The 22,684-nt window shown below is 41.0% G+C and overlaps 1 pseudogene; it reads left to right on the plus strand.

Moving 5' to 3' along the window:
- Positions 1–21,815, plus strand: part of LOC129651007 (casein kinase I-like) — a 33,696-nt pseudogene extending 11,881 nt beyond the window's left edge.
- Positions 21,816–22,684: the final 869 nt, after the last annotated feature.

The raw sequence follows: 22,684 nt of genomic DNA on the forward strand, positions 1-22,684 counted from the left end.
TGGAAGAATAGAAAGAGTATTGGGAACTTCAGGGATCCCTATTTATTAATTTATTTGAAGGGATATATTATGGGCTTCCCTCATAGCTTAGTTGGTAAAGAATCCACCTGTAATGCAGGAGATCCTGCTTCTATTCCTGAGTTGGAAAGATCCCCTGGAAAAGGGAAAGTCTACCCACTCCAGTATTCTGGCCTAGAAAAGTAGCTGGAAGAATAGCAAGAGTATTGGGGTCTTCAGGGATTCCTATTTATTAGTTTATTTGATAGAATATATTATAGCATATTTCTGTGCCCAAAGGTGGATGTGATCACAATTTTTTAAAGGTAAAAGAAGCAAGCTTAGAGACAGTAGGGAGGGGAGTTTTGGAGATTTGGGGAGCGGGAAAAATAAGTTGTCTCAGAAAGAGAGAGAAAAGACTGATGACAGATTCCTGGCAACCTGGCTAGACAGGTTGAAGAGTCCACCTGACTTTGGAGAGAACAAAGTGAAAATACTGCTAAATATCATGGTTGTGTGCTCTGCTCTGGTCATGTTCAACTGCTTGCGTTTTGCCACTAATTAAGCAGATTGTTTAACCACAGCTTAGGTTTCAAGAACAGGTATACTTCCCTGGTGGCTCAGAGGTTAAAGTGTCTGCCTGCAATGCGGGAGACCTGGGTTCGATCCCTGGGTTGGGAAGATCCCCTGGAGAAGGAAATGGCAACCCACTCCAGTATTCTTGCCTGGAGAATCCCATGGACGGAGGGGCCTGATGGGCTACAGTCCACGGGGTTGCAAAGAGTCGGACATGACTGAGCGACTTCACTTTCACTTTAGGTTTCAAGAACAGGTATACTATTGGGAGAAATGGACAAGAATAGTGAGGTTATCTACAAGGAATAATTATTGTGTGAGACGGGGATATTTAAACCAGGAAAGGAGGGAAGTGGGTACAAGATCAAGAAAATGGAGGTATGATATGATAGTTAATAGCTTGAAGGGCTCCATGGTTGAACTAGAGAAAATTGGTTGGGATACCAAGAGGTGGTGGTGAGGGAATAACATGCTCACAATTAAGACTTTGAAGGAAATGCTGTTGTTGACAATGATCAATTCTAGAATTTAACCCATGGGAGTGAGCTTCTGAGGTGACTTGATAGAAAAGAGCATCGGTAGGAAGGTGTAGGAATGAAGGGGAGCCTGGATGTAGGGTGCGTTGGTCCACATGAATATTGAAGTCACCAAATATGGTGACAGAACTGATGGAGAAAAAGCAGGAAGCCAGATATTAAACTTTTTCAGGAATAATAGGGAGCACGTTAGTTATGAACAGGAGATTTTACATAATGAGCTTCAAATTTGGGGCAAGTGGTTAGTGAAGAAGGAAGAATGGTACCCATGAAGTCATAATAAGGAACAATAAGACAGATTTTCCACTTCTAGTCTTGGGGGTAAAGGAGTGTGGAAAAAGTGGCTACACTTCAGATGGCCAAAGCTAAAACAATATCCTTAAGGAAAAAATCATTTTCAGTTAGAATGTTAAAGTAAGTGATTGACTGAGAGGAGAGAGATGTTGTTCTGACCACAGTCTCTATAGGGTGCAATTGGGAGACTTGGGGAAGCTGGAAAGACCTCTAAGGACCACAAGGTTGGATGTGGAGTGAGACCTGAGGCTACAGAACATTATGAAATCAATACTAATATTCTGTTAGGACTATGTGGGTCAGTAGTTCTAATGATGGTGTCTTTTGAGAAACTAGGCTACCTTGTACACAGTATCATCAGCAGAGGAGGTGTTTGGGTGAATAAGTGGAAACCAGAGTGGAGCCCATGTTGAGGAGGCAGAGGCAGGAAAGCATGTGGCAGTCATTCTAGACTCAGTTCTCAGCTAAAGGGACTGACAGAGGCCTGGAGGGTCACAAATGCCAGCACAGCTGACTTGGCAAGAATGATGAGCGCATGATAGATACAAAGCATGCAATTACCTGCTGTGTATATTCTTCAGAATCTAAGATAATAGAAAGTGTTAGGTCAAGAGTTTGATGTTTGTCATATAGAAATCTTACTTTCCCTTGGTAGACATAATCAGCCCTGAGGTCTTTAGCTTCACGTCTTCTCTAAGTTACGTCACTTAACTTATGAGTGGTATGACTGATGCCAAGTCTAAAAGTCACTTTTACTCCAGTGCCTTCACTTAAGCTATGGCCCCTTACCTCCTTTCAGTCACTGCTGGGAAATGATGGAAGGCCAGAATAATTGAGAGCCATAAGATAACCCTGGATGAGTCAATAGTCATGCAATACCTCAAGGCAATCTCTAGATGCCTTGAGGTATCTTGAATCTTGTTCAATTCATGGAATGATTGGATAGATTTTACCACGGGCTTCACACATCTACACTATGAGGAACCCATTTGTGGAATACTCTGGATTACTACTAATACCTCACTTCACATCTTAAACCTTTGATCTGAATACCCTGGCACAAGAAATCATGTATGCATTCATCAGTTCAATGCATCTCCATGCATGTCATTTTTCACTAGTAAGTCAAAAACTGTGACGTACATGGGGAATGTTTTCAAGGAGCTCAGAGTCAAGAAGGGGGACAAGTTATCCTATCATCTTTCTAGTGCTGCAAAGAAAGAACATCAGAGCCTTTGCAGTGACCTAGAATACAAGGCACTAACGATCTGAAGACTGCGTAGCTGGAGACAGCAAACCAATGTCAATTGTTCATTTAAAGGCCTATTTCCTCACTCTCAGTTGAATTGACTAACAGGAACTCTTTCCATATTTGTCCTTATCTTCTCTGTGCCCATTAAATATGTAAAAGTTCATTTAGAATGTGTGCTGTCTGAACTTGTATGCTGCTGAGAACACATCCAAACCTCTGGAACATTCCAGACACTTTTGCTGACCTGGCTAGAGAGCTCATATTCTCTAAACTATGTCATATGAAGCAAAACTTATGCTCAGTGATTTCATTTATCATTTTGCTCATTTCCTAGAGATTGTACATGCATATCAAATTAACAGAGATGCTTAAGATTTGCTGAATTCCTCCTTCTTTCAGTTGATTTTTTTTTTTTTTTTCAAAAAGACAGAACATGTGTGAGCCTTTTTATTCTTAGCTCTCCAAATCACTGTCTTACAGCTTTTGCATTTTCCTGTCTAATCCTTTCACTGGATTTAGGAAGGTGTCATTTATTTGGTTGAAATGCTAATAATTACCTTGCATGATGCAGATTTCATGATTTGTTAAAAATTTCTCTTTGACCTGTCAACAGCTGTCTACATCTTTTGACATCAGCTGCAGCGCATGGTGCACAATGAATATGTATATAGAATTATTTCTCTTTCTCTGCTCCCCTCTTGTTTTCTCTCTAACATATACATGCATGCATGTATGCGTCAAAGCTAACATAAGCATGGACATATTTTTGTGATAGATAATTACGCCAGAAATTGCACAAGTCTCTTTGAAACTAGGAACAAAGGAAACAATTGAGAGAGTGTCAGAGAAAGGATATTGACCATTTGCATATGATATGGTCTAGGAAGGAAAGTGGAGAAGGCAATGGCAACCCACTCCAGTACTCTTGCCTGGAAAATCCCATAGATGGAGGAGACTGGTAGGCTGCAGTCCATGAGGTCGTAAAGAGTTGGACACGACTGAATGACTTCACTTTCACTTTTCACTTTCATGCATTGGAGGAGGAAATGGCACCCCACACCAGTGTTCTTGCCTGGAGAATCCCAGGGATGGGGGAGCCTGGTGGGCTGCCGTCTATGGGGTCGCACAGAGTCGGACATGACTGAAGTGACTTAGCAGCAGCAGCAGCAGCAGGAAGAAAAGAGATAACACCATCAAACAAGAAAGTGTAAATGTTTTTAACACATCTGCGTTGGGGTAATCAATGCAGGATTTGGGGAAATCAATGCAGAAGAGTGGGTTGTTGTTGTTTAGTCGCTAAGTCCTGTCTGACTCTTTGAGACCCCATGGACTGTAGCCCACTAGGCTCCTCTATCCATGGGATTTTCCCAAGCAAGAATACTGGAGTGGGTTACCATTTTCTTCTCCAGGGGATCTTCCCAAGCCAGGAATCAAACCCTTATTTCCTGAATTGAAGGCAGATTCTTTTCCACTGACCCACCAAGGAAGCCTTAGAAGAGTGAGTGCCCCGGGGTTAACAGCTGTAGCCTGAGGAAACAATAGGAGGGGTTAGTTAGCAGCACCTGCTATCCAGAGGGCGGTTGTTAGGAGAAGGCTGCTTGACAGGGCTTGTACTAGCAGGAGTGGGGCACGGCAAGCCTGCAGTTGAGGCAGCCATAAAGACTCGGGGGCTCCTCATCCTGCCACCCTCTGATGACACATGACAGGGAGTAGGGGGCAAGGGAGCCTCCTAGTACTCAGAGAGAAAGAAAAGGATCCACAGTGACGGGGTGATGCCAAGCACACTTCCTCTGCTCAGGGATGGTGTTCTATTATAAAAGTTAGTTAGTTATTAATACTATATTACCCTGATCTGACTCCAAGAAGATTATGATGTACTTGGTGCATTCAGATGGAACAACAACATGCCAGGTTACGGTCACCTGCAGGAGCAAGTTTACAAAAGAGAATTCCTGCCTCTCTCCACTATACTCAGGGAATCAGATCTGCTAGTAATGCAAGCCATTCCAATAGCATGAAACCTCTAATAGCCAAACACATTAGTCTTTTGGTCTCACATTTAGTACATGCAAACTCAGGATAGAAATAATAGATGTTCCCAGCACAGTGCTGTCTTATTTCCAGGTGGATTACTTAGTACAAAGACATACCATCTGGCTACTCATACACACACTCACTCAAGGTCCCATCACTTAAGTTATTTCCATGGTTACTGAAAATAAGACCCAGGGCACTAGAAACTCTACAATAGCTAGAAAAATACTGAGTATATATTGAAACTCTGTTTCATCTTAAAAAAAAAAAAAAAAAAAAAAAAAACAGATTCCTGAAAGTAACCTCCCCTGTGTTTAAAAATTAGTTCAAAGCCTGAGAAGACCCTAAAAGTGATTTTTCTTTTTGTACCTAAGAAGTTTGCACTCCCTAGCAAGAAATTTGCATTAGGTTGGCAATGTGTTAAGGGATGATAGGAAGGTTATTTGTTTGTTCGTTGTTTTACTTTTCTGCCATAAATGCATTCATTTTGAAGACATGCCAAATCTCACTTTGAATCAAAACAGCCAAGACTGAATCAAAACAAACTGAAGCCAAAAATGTTATGGTTGGATCCAGTCCTGGGATCAGAGTGAAAAAATAAAGAACCTTCATTTAAGGTAATCTACCCCCCTACCAGAGAATGGGAGCGGGGATGAAAACCTCAGAAGGGTCCTTCTGGCTAATGAGTCTAGATGAGCAATTTTCAAAGTAGGTTCCATCTATTAATAGTCATGCCAACAGAAGTTACATAAGAAAAGGGAACCATAACCAGACAGGTTTGAGAAATGTAACATTCCATGATATTAAAATTAATTACTTTAATTGAGAACTGTGTGAATCTCCAAGAGAATGACATGGTACACATAAAATTATTCAAATTCATTTGACAATGGAGTCCTTTTCTTTAATTTTTTAAATAAAACCTTTAAGAAGGAAAAATTTCCCTGAAATACATTTTGAAAAATAACTATAATCTGATTTTTCTCAGATCCCCAATATGTGTGTTAAAAGACTGCTTTTCAGAGATAACCAAGATATAGAAACCAAAACTGTTTGTAGAGCTAAAGATAATGCAATCAGAATCAACTTCTCAGAATGGCTGATACATAAGCATTTTGAAAGATGTCATTTCCTATTGTAGGATTTTTTTCACTTAAAGAAGACCCTTTAACACTTCTCATTAAGTCAGTTTACTATTGATAAACTTTGAACTTTTTTAGTTTTTGCTTGTCTGAGTATCTTTATCTCTCAGAAGATACACTCCAGGTTACAGTCACCTGCAGAAGCAAATTTATAAGAGAATTCTTGCCTCTCTCTACTATACTAAAAGAATATAGTATAGTAGAATTATTAAGAATTATTAGAATTGAAGAATCTCCTTCAATTCTAAATAATAACCTTGCTGAGTAGAATATACTGTGTTGTAGGTTTTTCTTTCAGTACATTAAATATATTATGTCATTTCCTTCTAGCCTGTTTTTAGGAGTTTCTCTTTAATTTCTGCCATTTTAATTATGATATGTCTTGCTGTGGGTCTCTTTGGGGTCATCCTGTTTGGAAATCTCTGTGCTTTCTGTACCTTGATATATGTTTCCTTCCTAAAATTTGGGCAGTTTTCACCTGTAATTTTATCATATAAATCTTCTTCTGGAAGGGCTATAATGCCAATATTAGATAAGCTAGATATTATCCAAAAGATCCCCTGAAACTGTTTTTATTTTTTAATTTATTTTTCTTCTTGCTGTTCTAAGTGGATGATTTCTAATTGTCTGTCCCCAGATTGTTTCTGTATTCTTCTGTAGTACCTAATCTGCTGATAATTCCCTCTAGGTGTTTTTCTTTTTTTAATTTCAGTTATTGTATTGTTCATCTCTGACTGGTTCTTTTTTATATTTCTAGTTCTCCATTAATATTTTCACTGTGTTCATCCGCTCTGTTTCCCAATTCAGTTAGCATTCGTCTTACTATTGCTTTGAACTCTCCATCAGGTAGGTTATCTCTTTTTCATTTTTTATTTTTTAAGGGTCCTTTCCTTTTTCTTTCCTTTGAAACATATTCTCGCTTATTTTCTCATTTAGTGTAACTTCCTCTGTCTTTATGAAATTGGGTGAAGCAGTTACCTGTCCTAATCTTGAATGCATGTCTTTGTATGAGAGCGTCCCCATGCAGTGCAGATGCACCCAGGGACTTTGGTGGGAGAGTTGAATCTGAAGTGAGCACAGGCTACGTCTTCCCCTGAGAAGTGCAGGCAGTCACCACCTTGATGAGAGGTAGGGCTGGAGTTGAAGGGGCAAGAGACAGAGTCAGTTTCATTCTGGGGCTTTTCCTAGGTTCAGTGACTATCACTGCTCTGCCAGGGAAAGGGTCAGGACCCAGCGGGCTGAAGAGAAGCCCTTAGGGAGTTGGATTTCTCCCATGTATGTGATGACGGTTTCTCCCTTGTTGAAGTCGTAGTAGGGATCTGAGGGCTAGGGCCTGCACTTCTGTTTTAGTTTTATTTATTCCCCCTTTGTGCATGCCTTGGTTAGAGTCTGGGTCAGTGCTGCATGCTAAGCTGGCCCTGCCCCTTCCCAACTCTGCAAAGGGACATTCCTGCTGGCAATGACTACTTCAGCCTCCACCCTAGTGGAAGAGCAGCACTGGAGCAAGATGGGCTGAGAAGGGGCCCAGTGCAAGCCTAGGGGCGTGCAGGGCCAGTCCTGGCAAGCCAGCCAGGGCCCCAGGCAGTTTCCAATCAGCTGCCTCTGTGTTGTAACCAGGAGTAAGCAAGACTGTGCACACGCTTCTCGAGTCTGGAGTCTCCTTTGTATCATCCTTCAGTAAACCCCACTGATTTTCAAACTGGCTACAGTGGTTTGTCTTCTTGGCGTTGGACCTCAAGCCTGAGGTTCTTAGTATGTGGTTTGAACCTCTGACTCCCCAAGGAGGATCAAGTCTGGGATATCCCCTTCTTCTTCTATGCGCCCGCTAGTGGTGCAGGCCCCAATCAAATTGCTTCTCCTCCCCTCCTAACAGACTCCATGTGGATCTTTCTTTATAGTCCTGATAGTAGAAAACTTGTTTTGCTAGTTCCCAGGTCAACATCAGTGACAGTCCTTCTATATGCAGTTGTAGTTTTGATGTGTTCTCGAGAAGAGGTAAGCCCCAAATCCTCCTACTCTGCCATCTGGATTGCAAATTTTTTGAATGAATTAAAATATTGACAGCAAAACAGCTTCATTCTAAAACAAATCTGCATCAACAGCAGAGTTATCAGAAAATGCCTTGTACACATAGGCAGTCCTGTGTGCCTCCGGGTATTGAATTCCCCGTATTCATCAAGCTCTCCTCAGATGTAGCTGAGAGCCTATCACACCCAGATGAAGAACCCTCAGACCACTTCAGCATGTGGGAAACCCACACTCACTCAGAGCCCTGCCCCTACCTACCAAACCATGCTTTGTCTGATATCTCTTCAATCCTGTCCTCTCTTCCCCAACCCTCCCTATCATGGGACTTGCAGTCACTGCATCATGTGCGTCCCAGTCTCAAGTCTTCCTAAACCAATGGTGCATCCAGTCACAAAGAGTAAGCTAAGAACAGTCAGTTTAGTCGCTGAGTCATGTCTGACTCTTTGCGACCCCGGGGCACGCCAGTCTTCCCTGTCCATCACCAATTCCCAGAACTTACTCAAATTCATGTCCATAGAGTTGGTGATGTCATCCAACCATCTCATCCTCTGTCATCCCCTTCTCCTCCCGCCTTCAGTCTTTCCCAGCATCAGGATCTTTTCCAATGAGTCACTTGTTCTCATCAGGTGTCCAAAGTTCTAGAGTTTCAGCTTCAATATCAGTTCTTCCTAAGAATATTCAGGACTGATTTCCATTAGGATTGACTGGTTGGATCTCCTTGCAGTCCAAGGAATTCTCAAGAGTCTTCTCCTACATCACAGTTCAAAATCATCAATTCTTCAGATCTCAGATTTCTTTACAGTCGAACTCTCACATCCATACATGACTACTGGAAAATCCATAGCTTTGAGTAGACAGACCTTTGTTGGCAAAGTAATGTCTCTGCTTTTTAATATGCTGTCTAGTTCGGTCATAGCTTTTCTTCTATGGAGTAAGCGTCTTTTAATTTCATGGCTGCACTTACCATCTGCAGTGATTTTGGAGCCCCAAAATATAAAGTCTCTCACTGTTTCCATTGCTTCCCCATCTATTTGCCATGAAGTGATGGGACTGGATGCCATGATCTTTGTTTTCTGAATGTTGAGTTTTAAGCCAACTTTTTCACTCTCCTCTTTCACTTTCATCTAGAGGCTCTTTAGTTCTTCTTCACTTTCTGCCATAAGGGTGATGTCATCTGCGTATCTGAGGTTATTGATATTTCTCCCAGCAATCTTGATTCAAGCTTGTGCTTCATCCAGCCTGGCATTTCGTATGATGTACTCTGCATGTAAGTTAAATAAGCAAGGTGACAATTTACAGCTTTGACATACTCCCTTCCTGATTTGGAACCAGTCTGTTGTTCCATTTCCTGTTCTAACTGTTATATCTTGACCTGTGTACAGATTTCTCAGGAGGCAGGTAAGGTGGTCTGGTATTCCCATCTCTTGACCAATTTTCCTCAGCTTGTTGTGATCCATATAGTCAAAGGCTTTGACGTAGTCAATAAAGCAGAAGTAGATGTTTTTCTGGAACTCTCTTGCTTTTTTGATGATTCAGCAGATATTGGCAATTTGATCTCTGTTTCCTCTGCCTTTTCTAAATCCAGCTTGAGCATCTGGAAGTTCATGGTTCACATACTACTGAAGCCTGGCTTAGAGATTTTTGAGCTTTACTTTACACGTGTGTGTAATGAGTTCAATTGTGTGGTAGTTTGAGCTTTCTTTGACATTGACTTTTTTTGGAATTGGAATGAAAACTGTCCTTTTCCAGTCCTGTGGCCACTGCTGAGTTTTCCAAATTTTCTGGCATATTGAATGCAAGCAAGCTAAGGACATTGCATTGTATTTTTAATTTTAGAAAAATAGAGGATATAGAGAATGTTAATTTTCATTGTTTATAAAAATCTGAGGATTAGTAGGTAAAGACATGTGATGAAAATATCTTTAGAACATTCTTTCCTGAAGCCTCAGTGACTTTCACCCTTGGAAGGCCTGCAAGGAAATTTCCTTTATAGGCCTGCAAATGCCCCTCCTTCCCTGCAGCACTGGAATTGACCAGCTACTGGTAATGGACAAGGGGCTTTAAAATCTTATAACATATGGGCAGCAGATGATAAGACTGTGGAATGCTTTGCTAGGAACTCTGATTTCACTTGAAATTATGTTTGCCTGTTCTTTGTATTTCTGTAAAGACATCTCTCAGGGTCCTGAATGAGGCTGGGGCTCTTCTTGGAGGCTCTTAATCCAGTTCGATGAGAGTCAGCTCAGGGCCTGCACAGTGGGCATTGAAGACCCTCACCTTTTGACAAGTGCTATAACAAAGGATGTGGCATGTTCATATCATTTAGTAATGCAATTGTAAGGAATAAAAGGACAATATAATAATAAAAGTTAGCATTATAAATATAAAAATAAATACAAAATTAAAAATTATATAACTTCATTTCTATCTCTTGCTGTCTGAATATGTATTTTGTTATAATAAAAATAATCAGAGTAAGGTACTCAGAGAGAATATGAAACATTTTGGCAGATCTCAAGACAGAAGTGAATTTCTGCAATCTGTAAAAATAATGGATTTTCAGATTTGGAGATTTGGTCATTTTTCTAGAATTTATATACCCCATACTTTATGTGCCAGGCTTTATTGGGTGCAAAGAAAAGAATTAGACAAAGGTTGGCCCTCATTCACTGTCCAATCTAAGAAGAGAGAAGGATGTAAATATGAAATCACAACACATTATTAAGTAGGGGCATATAGAAAATGTGGTGAGAATACAGCACAAAATGAAGGAGTGAGAAATTCAGCATTGAGTGATGGGTAAGACTTCCTGAAAATGTGATCTTTGAGATACAGCAGAAAGAGTCCCTAGCATTTCATAAGGCTGAGGGAAGGCAGATGCACCTCCGAGAGTGCAGAGAATATAGGTCACGGGGTGAGAAATGATGGAGAAAAGGGAAGGAAAGCAACTGAAGAAAAGGTATATAATAAAACCAGCTACCCACAGAGCAGCTGGAATGAATTCTGCAGGGATGCTGGAAATGATGAGGAAGACACACCTTGAAATGAGGGAGCCAGGGTATTTGTACAGTCCTGGGCTACACGCTGCTGGAATGTGTCGTGGAACCTGGGCTACCAGTTGAAGGGTAGAAAAGTCTTTGGCTTGGCTTTGGAGAATTCCTGCAGCCTGAAACAGAAAGGAGGCCCCAAATATTTTGGCAGTGTGAAATCAGGTTCTGCTACAAAGGGCTGTTGGAGGAACAGTTCCAAAGACTTCATCAGATGATCCAGATGAAAGAGTTAACTAGTGAGAATGTGGAAAAAGAGAAGGAGGTGATGACAAAAAGTCTAACTGAAGTGAATAGTGTTCGTATAGCCAGAGACTCCAGAGAAAGAAGCAAGTTTAAAGAAATGAAAAGATGAGTGACGTTTTGGACTTTTGTGACTATGCTAAAACTGAATGGTTATGTCTAGTAAGCAATTTGAATGATGAAATGGTAGCTGAGATCTTAAGTTTGTACAAAGTCACAGAGCCCAAAATGAGAAGAGAAGAAGAAAGTCAAAAACATTCACACTGGTATTTCTATTGTCAAACAAAATTCTGTATAGTAGCTCTGTGGCTGAACAGAGATAGACACATATTAAGCAGAGAAATCGTGGCTCACTGGTAAAGAATCTGTGTGCAATGCGGGAGACCTGGGTTCGATCCCTGAGTTGGGAAGATCCCCTGGAAAAGGGAAAGATTACCCATTACAGTATTCTGGCTTGGAGAATTCCATAGATTGGGTAGTCCATGGGGTCCCAAAGAGTCAGACAAGACTGAGCAACTTTCAATTTCACTTTCAAGCAGAGAAAAAAAAAAATAACAACATTGAGCAGCAAGACATAGAGCATCACTCTACATCATGGAGATGTTTGTGGGACTGACAGGAAATGAAGCTGTTCTGATTTCAAGAGGAAGAGAAGACTGAAGAACTCTACTTTTAAATTTGTTTTCTGGGAGATTCATGTTATGTTGCTAATCAACAGTCCTGCTTTGACAGTTTTCATTTCCTATAAATATAAATCCCAAAAAGAATGTCCAGTGTTTCCTGACTCAAATCCAGAAGGAGCAGGTGTGTTCTCTGGGTGAGTCATGCCATTAGCAGCCAAGACTGGGACATGGCTGCAGAGTCCTTTAAGGGAATAAAAACAAGCTCAGAGGAGGGCCAGGCTTCTGAAATCACAGTAATTTGCAATTTGGGGATTCTGATAGGCGTGGTTCTCATTTTTCATTCCTGTTGAAAGCAATAGCATCATCTGATATTCCAAGGAAAATTTCTACATTAATAGATGAATATGATTTTCATCCATTTATCTGTTGATAGATATAAACTGTTTCCATGATTGACTATGAATTAAAAAAAAGATGAGATATAGACGATGAAAAATTACTCTGTCTTAAAAAGGAAAGAAATTCTACCACATGTGTTGACACGAATGAACCTAGAGGAACTTGTGCTAAGTGAGATAAGCCACACACAGGATGAGTATTTTATGATTCCACTTATGTGAGAAGCAGAGTAGCATAGTGGTTGCCAGGGAATGGAGGAGGGGGAATGGGGTGTTACTGTTCGATGGATATAAAATATCAGTTATGCAAGATGAATGAGCCCTAGCCATCCACTGTGCAACACTGTGCGTGTGGTTAACAATACTGTACCATGCCCTTAAACATCTATTAAATGGGTAGATCTTATTTTAGTTTTTTAATTATAAATTTATTTATTTTAATTGGAGGCTAATTACTTTACAATATTGTATTGGTTGTGCCATACATCAACATGAATCCACCATGGGTATACACATGTTCCCCATCCTGAATCCCCCTCCCACCTCCCTCCCCATCCCATCCCTCTGGGTCATCCCAGTGCACCAGCCCCAAGCATCCTGTATTATCCATCAAACCTGGACTGGCGATTAGTTTCATATATGATATTATACATGTTTCAATACCGTTCTCCCAAATCATCCCACTCTCGCCCTCTCCCACAGAGTCCAAAAGACTGTTCTATATATCTGTGTCTCTTTTGCTGTCTTACATACAGGGTTATCGTTACCATCTTTCTAAATTCCATATATATGTGTTAGTATACTGTATTGGTGTTTTTCTTTCTGGCTTACTTCACTCTGTATAATAGGCTCCAGTTTCATCCACCTCATTAAAACTGATTCAAATGTATTCTTTTTAATGGCTGAGTGATACTCCATTGTGTATATGTACCACAGCTTTCTTATCCATTCATCTGCTGATGGACATCTAGGTTGCTTCCATGTCCTGGCTATTATAAACAGTGCTGTGATGAACATTGGGGTACATGTGTCTCTTTCAGTTCTGGTTTCCTCGGTGTGTATGCCCAGCAGTGGGATTGCTGGGTCATAAGGCAGTTCTATTTCCAGTTTTTTAAGGAATCTCCACACTGTTCTCTATAGTGGCTGTACTACTTTGCATTCCAACCAACAGTGTAAGAGGGTTCCCTTTTCTCCACATCCTCTCCAGCATTTATTGCTTGTAGACTTTTGGATAGCAGCCATTCCGACTGGTGTGAAATGGTACCTCATTGTGGTTTTGATTTGCATTTCTCTGATAATGAGTGATGTTGAGCATCTTTTCATGTGTTTGTTAGCCATCTGTATGTCTTCTTTGGAGAAATGTCTGTTTAGTTCTTTGGCCCATTTTTTGATTGGGTCGTTTATTTTTCTGGAATTGAGCTGCAGGAGTTGCTTGTATATTTTTGAGATTAGTCCTTTGTAAGTTGCCTCATTTGCTATTATTTTCTCCCATTCTGGAGGCTGTCTTTTCACCTCGCTTATAGTTTCCTTTGTTGTGCAGAAGTTTTTAATTCTAAGACCAGAAACTATAAAACTCCTAGAGGAGAACATAGGCAAAACACTCTCCAACATAAATCACAGCAGGATCCTCTATGACCCACCTCCCAGAATATTGGAAATAAAAGCAAAAATACTTTAGTTGTTTTTACCATAATCAAATAAAATAAATAGATGAATCAGTAGATCAATCTTAAAACTCTTCTTATTTTCTTTAAATTCACAAGATACACGTGCACTGAGATGATGTCCTTACCAGTTTCCTAAGTCAAAATACCTACTTTACCCAAACTATCTCAAAGGAAGCTCCTTCATAAAGAAGTAACACATACATATATTAAGAACACTTCACTTCATTCTAAATAAACACATTGACAACTAAATTAGTTATCATAATGATGAAACTACATGTAATATCACGTTTTATTTGAAGATCTCTTTCTCAAAACAGTGATGCAAGAGGGTCAAAATATTGAATACATTTGGAGATAATCGTAGTTTCTGGTGCTATGTTCCATGTTCATCAATCTTGTAAATCCCAAAGTCTTGTTTCGACAATTAAAACAGAGGTGCTACAGTGGAAGACCTAGAAATGTAAGGAGGAATTTTGTATTCCTTTCTCAAATTATTTTTTTCATTAATGAAAACATACTCATAAAACAGGAAAATAGGCTGTACATCCTAATTTAGGAGACTGTTAAAGTTATATCCTGTAATTTTAATACATTAAATCTGACTAAAATGTTAAATAAAATATGAGAACTTTTTAAAACTACCACTAAAACTCAACTTGGAGAAGGCAATGGCACCCCACTCCAGTACTCTTGCCTGGAAAATCCCATGGACGGAGGAGCCTGGTGGGCTGCAGTCCATGGGGTTGCTAGGAGTCGGACACGACTGAGCGACTTCACTTTCACTTTTCACTTTCATGCATTGGAGAAGGAAATGGCAACCCACCCCAGTGTTCTTGCCTGGAGAATCCCAAGGATGGGGGAGCCTGGTGGGCTGCCTGTCTATGGGGTCACACAGAGTCGGACACGACTGAAGCAACTTAACAGCAGCAGCAGCAGCAGCAAAACTCAACTTAGAGGCAACACCACAGTAAGGAGCTATGCTGGATGAAACACTGAGTCATGTTTGTGGGAAGTACAAATGTGGTTTCATGTTCAGAGGATCGTATTAGTCATCGTGATGACTAATCTCTCCTGCTTCCTAACTCTCTCCTACTTTCTAAATAATTTTTCTTCCCCTGTCCCTCGGCCCTGCCTTTCCCACAGGGCCCCTGGCAACAGGAACATGACAGGTGAGGCTACTGGGCTGATGGCCCCTGAGCAGCAGCTGTTCTTGCCTCAAAGAGAAGGAGGCCATAGGTTGCATCAGGATGGATGAGTGCAAGTCACTCTAAAACAACAGATGATGTCACTGGAGACATAATAAGATGACAGCAGCTTTCAGGGGATGATATGACAGACAGTTTTCCCTGTCCACATGTCCCTGTTATACATCAGAAAGCAAGCTTGTTCATCCAGATGGACTCAGCATATAGAAAATGATAATCATTCATTCCAACTATTCCTAGCTCTTTTTACTGTGTGACTGCGGCTTTCACTCATTCTTTTTCTTCTATGTGCATGTCACTCTAAGAGAATTTCTGAGACTAGTTGAACTTTAATGAAGATCTAAGAAAGCTGTATTAGATATAAATATAATTATTAGGGAATAATGTGCATCATAATGTATCATTTATGGTAATAAAACTGTTCATGAAAAGCTGCAAACTAAATGGCTATATGACTTTTGTTGGGAAATTGTTCTATTGCTCAGAAAATATTCATTCCCTTTGTCACACTCCCAACCTGCCCCTGGAAGATGGATATTCTTGTCCCATGAGTAATGGAATGACTTGCTTTGGTTTATTGGGATGAGAGTGTGAGAGTAGAGGTAGATAGTCCTGGCTGTGCAAAGACATAAACACACGTGCTTGTTTTGGCTCATTCTTGTGTTCCTGCTGTCTGTCCCACATAGTGGTTCTTCCTTCAGTGTGAAAATGCACAAGAATCAGATATCTGTCTACCTGCAGCCTGTAGGGGAACTGGCACAGCCTACCTGCAAACTCAGGAGTGAGAAGTAAAGAAATGCTGCCTGCTTTAAGTCACTGAAAAAATGAGTTTTTGTTGCCACAGCAAAAGCTTATACACTTGCCTGTTTGCACAATGACCTATAATATAATTTCAGAGTGTACCTTGTGTTTGACTAATCCTCCATTGACAGTTATCAGCTAGTTATTGCCACAATAATGCTGCATGACAAACAACCACCAAATTTCAGAAGCATTCAAAATTTTAGATATCTCTGGCATTTGTGTATTGACTTGGGCTTGACTGGGTGAATCAGCTGGGGTAGCTCTGTACTATGTGTCTGACATCCAGCTCCTGAACCAGGAGTTTATCCCATGTGTGAGGGCCCAACTGTGCAACCATTCTTCAAGCCTCTACTCCATCATGAGTACTAAATCCCAAGTCACATGACCAAACTGATAACAATATAACAGGGAGCTTTCTTTGAAGTATAGAGAAAACACTGAATATTTCTAAAATTAATCTAATTTACCACCCTTGTTAGCCCTAATATTTTAAGAAAGGTGTTTGCTTTTTCTTTTACATTCTGCTTTCCTTTTCCATATTTGAGTCAAAGGAAATATAATACAAAGACATATTCGTAACCAGCATACAGTGCCCTCAAGAGACTTCTGCCGTTGAGCACTTATCTGTAATGACCTGTAAGCTAATTAACTGATCATTCCCATGTTATCTATTTAGTATTGATCAAGCAGAGTGAAACATATTGAACAGCAAACTTGGGACTATGACATGAATCCCTGTTGTCTGATATGGTGCCATAAGTCACACTTGGCTACTGAGCATTTGAAATGCATCTAGTCTAAAATCAGAAGCTTTGTTAGTGTAAAATACACATCAGACTTTGATGACTTCCTGTAAAAGTATAAAACATATCATTGGCAATTTCTATATTGATTATATATTAGAATAAAAGTATTGGATATACTGGGTTGAATAAAGGAGAGTATTAAAATTAATCTCAGAAATAAAGGTGTTTCTGATGAAGTCTCTTTCCTTGGCTTGCAGAAATCTGCTTTCCTGCTGTGCTTTCACATGGCCCCTTATCTGCATAGACATATAGAGAAATCTCTGGTGTCTCTTCTCACAGACACCAGTCCTGTCAGACAGAGCCCCACTCTTAAGACCTCATTTAAACTTAATTATCTCCTTAAAGGCTCTGTCTCCAAATGCAGTCACATTAGACATTTTAATTGGTTGGGAGGGGTGAGGGACACAGTTCAGTCTATCACAGGAGGTCAACAAAGATTGCACTCTTGGGAAAAGACATGGAAACATGACTTAAGGACTGAGATTGTGGTGGATCACTAATGTTCTTTCTAATCTAGTTTGAAATGATATCAGGGTGTGTTATTGTAACTAGTACTATTAAAGAAAAAGTTACATGAAAGGAATTATATTTCATAGTTATAATGATATAAATTTAAGGGATAAAGTGTCAATCCATCTTCTTTATGGAAGAATTCAGTAGCACATTCATAAAGTTGTGAAATTTTAAAATATTAGGGATGGAAGGAACTCTGAGGTCATCTGGTAAAAAAGTAGCCAGATTCATAAGGCTCCCTGGTAGCCCCTCAAACTTCTCTTGTTCCCTCTGAAAATGGAACCATAATTCCTTGTATTCATATTGAGGTGTAGTGAAAATTAATGAGGATATACAAATTGACCAAGAAAAGAGTTATAAGCAAAAGTCCAGAAAATGTGCCACTAATTTGAGGGGGAAAAAAACAGAATTGATCAGAGATAGCTAAAGAAAATGATATTTCAAAAACGATGTCCACATTTTTGAGTTGTTTAAATGAAAGGTGAAGTTAACTGTCATTGTTAAAAGTTGACTAAAATCCCCCAAACAGAAAAATCTAATAGTACCTAGAAAAAAACCTCAAAGTACATGGTTCTCAAACTCCAAATTTAAGCAAATATTCATATCTCCACCCTTCATAGTCTGACACATTAACCATGTGTAAATATTTCTAGACATTATGCTCGTGTTACCTGTAGACTTCACATAGGAGGCAAAGAGTTGCAAAATACATCTCTACAATGTTCTTGATCTGTAAGTCTTCAAAGCAGCAACCCTAGCCTAGAAAAGAAAAGGAAAGATCACAAGTAACCCATCTTCAAATTGTCACTCTAATCCCTTCTCTGAGCCTTAGATTAAAGGATGCTGCTGTCTGGATGGTCAATGGCTTCCAATAATGGATGAAGTCATCAAGAAGCTTAAATTGGAACTTAGCTTCACTATTCCCCTTGGGGGAAAGAGAAATAGTTGCTTATCAGATATGCCATCAAGAATAAGAATGGATCCTGCTTATACATAAAATACCAATAACCTTTCTGATAATATTATGAGGCCTTGGTATTCTGCAGTAGTGAAAGTCGCTCAGTTTTGTCCAACTCTTTGGGACCACATGAACTGTAGTCCATGGAGTTCTCAAGGCCAGAATACTAGACTGGGTAGCCTTTCCCTTCTCCAGGGAATCTTCTCAACCCAGACATCGCACCAGGGTTTCCTGCATTGCAGGTGGATTCTTTACCAACTAAGCTATCAGGGAAGCTCTGCAGTACTGAAAACTTCAGTGTCAATTTGCAGTAGATGTAGAGCTTTGCTCCAGAGTCAGTGACAAAAATTGGAGGCTGGCAAATTGCAGGTCATGGCCCAAATTCATTGCAGCCTGTTTGAGCATGGTCTGTGAGCTAAGAATGATTTTTGAATTTTTAAATAAATTTTAAAAAATACTAAAAGAAAAAGAATATTTCATAACACATAAAAAATGCAGGAAAGCCAAATTGCAGTCTCCTTAAAGATTTGTTGGAATACATATGGATAACGGTCATTTGTTACGGGTCAACTGTGGCTTCCTCTGGGATACAAAGGCAGGGCTGAATGGTTTCAACAGTACAGCTCTCAAAGCTGACAATAGGTGTCTGGCCCTTTCCAGAAAGAAAGGTAGCTGCCACTTGAGGCAGACCGTGTTCCTCTACCCTGGCTGGACAATATGACCATTCTGAGAGTCTTTAAAAGAATCATGCTCAGGTTTTCCAGAAAGAACTTTATTGACACAAATTGGTAAGGGTTTCCAAACTGATTGGTCTGGAAGCCTGAGCCCGATTGTTTCATAAGCTCTCAGAGGGTTCTACCTCATCATGAATTTGCAGCTTCGAGTTGCCCATTCTTCTCCCTGACCTCTGGTCCTAAACCTCCCATGACTTTTGGCATCATGTCTGGTTTGGATTATTACTACAAGAATGTCTTCTCAGAAACGACACACCACACATGTTCACACACATGTATGTGTATACACACAATGTACAGGTTTCTCTCACATGCACACATGTGCACATGCACATTCACAAACAAATACATACACGTGCACACGCATACGTATGATTTTCAGAGCTCTAAAGAGTGGGAAATTGATTTTACTAAATCAAGGAGGTAGATTCCTTATCCAAATAACACATGTACCCTTTCCCTAACTGGAACCCCTCTAGCCCTTGATTTGGAAAAATAAGCACTTGCTCTTGGATGCAGAGATCGTTGGTAAATTAAGATCTCAGGGGGGTTTCATTCTTCCATCTGCTTCTTCCAAGCTGAGCCTCTGGGTGGCAGCAGAAACTCACAGTTGAATATCTGATTAAATGCGTATCTGTGCTGTCTGGGTATGTATGTGATGCATGCGCATCTGTGTGTAGGGTGTATGTGTCTTGTGTCTGCGTTTTTCTATGTGTGATTATACGTGTCTGTGTAGTGTGTGTCTCTGTGATATGTGTATTTTTTGTCTGTATGTGTGTACCTGTATATGTAAGGTATGTATGTGTGGGGTGTGTGTGTGTGTGTGTGTGTGTGTGTGTCTGGTGTGTGGGCATTTATATGTGTAAGTGTATGTATTTGTACAGTATGTGTGTGGTTTGTGTATATTTTCTATCTGTATGTGTGTATGTGAGGTATGTATATGTATGTGTGTATGCATATGTGTGAGGTATGTATGTATGTATGTATGTGTGTATATGTGCATGTGAGGTGTGTGTGTGTTTGTCTATGTGAGGTATGTATGTGCATGAATGTGTGTGTGATGTGTGTGAAGCATTTATGTGTGTATGTATCTGTACATGTATATTGTGTATATATGTATGTGAGGTATGTATGTGTATGGGTGTATATGTGAGGTATGTGCGTGTGTGTGAGGTGTGTGTGCATATGTATGTATGTGAATGTGTGTATATGTGTATGTGACATATATGTTTGTGTATGTTAAGTGTGTATAAATGTGTGTGACTTGTGTGTGTGAAGTGTGTGTGTGTATTGTGTATATATGTATTGAGGTATGTATGTGTGTGTGTGTATGTTTATGTGAGGTATGTGTTTGTGTGAGGTGTGTGTGCATGTGTGCACGTGTGTGTAGATATTGCTTGTATGTGTGTATGTATGTATATGTGTTTGTGAAGTATATACGTGTGTGTGTGAAGTGCGTGTGTGTGTGTGTGTGTCTGCATGTGCATGAAGCACAACTGCTTTAGCTGGCCAGCTGCCCCAGAGACGCCTCTCCAAAGAAGACTGTTTTGGGGAAGACGGGCCTCTGCTGCTCACAGAGGAGGAGGGATAACCACGGAGACAGTCCTATTCACTTGCTGACCAGGACCAAGCAGCAGGGAGACAACTGCGCACCTGGAGACCCCAGCACCACCTCCACCCACCCCAGTCGTGGACTCAAGTGCTGTCACTGGGTCACAGATGTGGAGCAGGTGCCTCCTGGAACAGCACCTTCTTTCTGTATGAACTCTCCTCCATTGTCTGTTTTGCTCCACTAGGTTCCTTTGCCTTTGCCATCTGTCCTGGCCAAGGGACACTGTGTCCTGCCTTTTAAATCTATTTGTACAGATTCCCACTGACCGAGTAAGGGAGGGGACCACACACTCACAGCAGCCTACCTCAGGTGTGGTGGGTGAAAGTGCCTCGTTCTTTCCAGTCTCTTTGCACAGCTGTCCTCAGCCTGGACACCCTCTCTACTAGTAGCCAGGGTTACCATGACTTCACTGACCTTCCTCTGAAGTAATGAGGAGAACTCTGGCCCTATCTTTGCCTGGGACATGTAATAAGAAGGTGATGGGAGGGGAAATTGATATTTAATTCTTCCTGATTAAAATACTTTTGCAGACACAAAATGAGTTTGCAGACACAAAAGCCTGGAAACAAAGGAAGGATATGGTTGCACACAGATCTCTAGTGAAAGGGTCTGGTGCCTTCCCCAAAAGACCTGACCTACTGCTTACCAGTCTCTCTAAGCCCAAGTTTCCTCATCTGTAAAATGGGACATGTTGCCTCCCCTAACATTACCAGCTCAGGAGATTACATGAGACAGTATGTCCAGGAAGGCTTTTATAAACTAAAGCCACAAATACAGCTTCTGGATCCAATATCAATAACACCATTTCCATATGGACGGTGACTGGACGTCTCAGAACTTCAGCTCAGGTGCCTCACCCTGGCTGACTCCTGGCTCTTGTCCTTGCCCTTCATGAGCTACCTAGGAGCTGGGTCTGCACTCCATAAGCCCTGGGTCTTTCTGTTGATTGTGTCAACGAGGACGAGGTGAAATACAGAGCAAATGTGAAGGCTCCCAGCCCCGCCAGCCCCCGTGTGGCCATCCTGTGGGCTGGTGGGGCTGGAGCCCTGGAATTGCAGCTCTGGCAGAACCAGGTGTCATCTCTGAACTGCACTCTGATGGGAACACAGAGAAACTTGCCCCGGGGTGGCCTCAGCATCCGTCTTGCTGCCTTTGTTTATTTGGGTGCCTGGGAGACGAGCGCCCTGCTCACTCACCCACATTCTGGGCCAGGGCCACTGTACCCACACATTGCCCTTTTACCTCGGAACAGGCCTTCTGATGCCAGTGTTCCTTCCATTGTGAAAGATGCCAGCTTCTCAGCCCTGTGGATGCAGCTTTCTTCACTCCCTAGCCAGGACTAGAGACAAAGCTGGAAATAGGGGCCCCACTATGGCTCTGACCTGCCCCATGCTGCTCGCAGGGAACACGACCTTGGTCCTTATCCATTTGTGTCATGTTCATAGTCTCTACATATCCAGTTTCCTTTTCCCCAGGCTCAGTCTGTAGGTGAGATCTTCCAGTTTGGACACATCTACAGGCACTGAAGAATTCTTAAGAGACTCTAGATATTGCTTTTAGTGGAAAAGGAGCTTGGTCTCCCAGGAAAGCTGCTCCTGACATTTCATCCCCTCCCCTGCCCTGAGGCTGCCTATATTCAGGTCAGCATGCTGGTTCTCTTTAAGACACACACCTGTCTACAGACCCTGCCCTCACTCCACTTCTCTGTCCTGATCAGGAGCCAGACAGAGGCAGGCCTGCCACAGCTCTAAGCTCAGAGAAAGTGCTAGAGTCAGACATTCTGCAAAAGCAGCAGGTAGTGTTCACTGCAGAGATCTGCGTCTCCTTCAAGGTGACTCTTGAAGGAGAAAACTATTGAGCAAAGTCAGATCTATTTTCTCCACTCGTTTAGAGGAAAGTTATTGTCAGAAAGGCACTGTGCCTGCAGGATTTAGGAGTAAAGGTTTATATAAAGTGAGATATAAGGGTTTTCAATAGCTCTGAGATGTCTTGTTCTGTGCGTGTGCGCACACACGCATATTTGTGTTGGTCCAAAGGCACACAGGGCAGCTTACAAATGATCTGTGCTCTTTCTCAGACAAATCAGGACAATATTGTTAGACTATTAAACAGAAAAAACCTGTGTCCTTTCCTCCTGTTGATTTTTTTTTCTGCCTGTTCAAATAGTAATAGTCTGTTAGCAATAATAGTGTTCATGTCACTTAGTTCCAGC

This window comes from Bubalus kerabau, chromosome 4 (assembly GCF_029407905.1).
Source record: "Bubalus kerabau isolate K-KA32 ecotype Philippines breed swamp buffalo chromosome 4, PCC_UOA_SB_1v2, whole genome shotgun sequence".
NCBI classification, from domain to species: Eukaryota; Metazoa; Chordata; class Mammalia; order Artiodactyla; family Bovidae; genus Bubalus; species Bubalus kerabau.